Source organism: Phytophthora infestans, genomic scaffold (genome assembly GCF_000142945.1).
Source record: "Phytophthora infestans T30-4 supercont1.81 genomic scaffold, whole genome shotgun sequence".
NCBI lineage: Eukaryota > Oomycota > Peronosporomycetes > Peronosporales > Peronosporaceae > Phytophthora > Phytophthora infestans.
Genome location: NW_003303678.1, coordinates 287,320 through 289,235, shown reverse-complemented (window position 1 = coordinate 289,235; position 1,916 = coordinate 287,320). Strand labels below are relative to the sequence as shown.

Genomic DNA, 1,916 nt, shown 5'->3' with positions numbered 1-1,916 from the left:
AAGACCGTGGACATGAAGCAGGAACGAATGTGCCTAGTGGCGTATGGTGGCGTCCGTATGGCGGGTGTGTAGGCGGGAGGTGGCGCTGCGGGTAACCACGACTTGTTCAGTGTCGGGTGAGGGCATCCAGGGCGTGTTCGAAGCTTGGTTGGCGTGTAATGGCTGAAGCAACTTTGCGTGGGTGTGTGGGAGTCTGTATGGATGCTAGGACAGCTTGGCCGAGCGGTTAAGGCGATAGACTCGAAATCTATTGGGGTAACCCGCGTGAGTTCATGTCTCACAGCTGTCGACATCTTTTTGTGGTTTTGTAGGTATTTGAGGGAGATGGAGCTCTCCGGCGTTTCCTGGAGGGCCGTGCGTGCCCTTGTCGCCCGGAGGTCGACTGGGATGTGGCACTGCTTTCAGCACGAAGACCGTGGAGACGAAGCAAGGACGAATGTGCCTAGTGGCGTATGGTGGCGTCTGTATGGCGGGTGTGTAGGCGGGAGGTGGCGCTGCGGGTAACCACGACTTGTTCGGTGTCGGGTGAGGGCAGCCAGGGCGTGTTCGAAGCTTGGTTGGCGTGTAATGGCTGAAGCAACTTTGCGTGGGTGTGTGGGAGTCTGTATGGATGCTAGGAAAGCCTGGCCGAGCGGTTAAGGCGATAGACTCGAAATCTATTGGGGTAACCCGCGTGAGTTCAAGTCTCACAGCTGTCGACATCTTTATGCGTGCTTGTCGATTTTGAACGAATTGGAGCTGACCGGCGCTTCGCTTGTGTGTGTGTGTGGCCTTGCCGCGCGAGGTCGACCTGGATGTGGCACTGCTTTCAGCACGAAGACCGTGGAGACGAAGCAAGGACGAATGTGCCTAGTGGCGTATGGTGGCGTCCGTATGGCGGGTGTGTAGGCGGGAGGTGGCGCTGCGGGTAACCACGACTTGTTCAGTGTCGGGTGAGGGCATCCAGGGCGTGTTCGAAGCTTGGTTGGCGTATAATGGTTGAAGCAACTTTGCGTGGGTGTGTGGGAGTCTGTATGGATGCTAGGACAGCTTGGCCGAGCGGTTAAGGCGATAGACTCGAAATCTATTGGAGTAACCCGCGTGAGTTCAAGTCTCACAGCTGTCGACATCTTTATGCGTGCTTGTCGTTTTTGAACGAATTTGAGCTGACCGGCGCTTCGCTTGTGTGTGTGTGTGGCCTTGCCGCGCGAGGTCGACCTGGATGTGGCACTGCTTTCAGCACGAAGACCGTGGAGACGAAGCAAGGACGAATGTGCCTAGTGGCGTATGGTGGCGTCCGTATGGCGGGTGTGTAGGCGGGAGGTGGCGCTGCGGGTAACCACGACTTGTTCAGTGTCGGGTGAGGGCATCCAGGGCGTGTTCAAAGCTTGGTTGGCGTATAATGGTTGAAGCAACTTTGCGTGGGTGTGTGGGAGTCTGTATGGATGCTAGGACAGCTTGGCTGAGCGGTTAAGGCGATAGACTCCAAATCTATTGGGGTAACCCGCGTGAGTTCAAAGCTGTCGACATCTTTATGCCTGCTTGTCGCTTTTGAACGACTTGCACCTGACCGGCGCATCGCTTGTGTGTGTGTGTGGCCCCTGCCGCTTGAAGTCCCAACGACATGCGGCACTGCTTTCAGCACCCAGACCGGGGAGACGAAAGACGAAGAAATGCGGCCTACTGGGCTATAGGTGCCTCCCTCGTATGGCGGGTGTGTAAGGCGCAAGAGTGGCGCTACGAAATAGCCACCAACTCGCTTAATTTTCCGATGAAGGGCAGCCAGGGGCATGGTCCTAAGACTGATTGGCGGACTAACGCTTTGAACCAACCTTTCCCTAAAGGGCGCGCGACATCTTTCAGTCGTAAAAAGAAAAGGCTTGGACCAAGGGGGTTAGGGGGGATAAACTCCTGAAGTACTCACGGGGGGCACACCC

The 1,916-nt window shown here is 56.4% G+C and overlaps 1 non-coding gene across 1 annotated transcript; it reads left to right on the top strand.

Annotated features, from left to right (window-relative positions):
* The first annotated feature begins 1,431 nt into the window (after positions 1-1,431).
* Positions 1,432-1,505, top strand: PITG_30142. Its single transcript has one exon. It is a non-coding gene; the product is annotated as a tRNA-Trp (tRNA).
* The last annotated feature ends 411 nt before the right edge of the window (positions 1,506-1,916 follow it).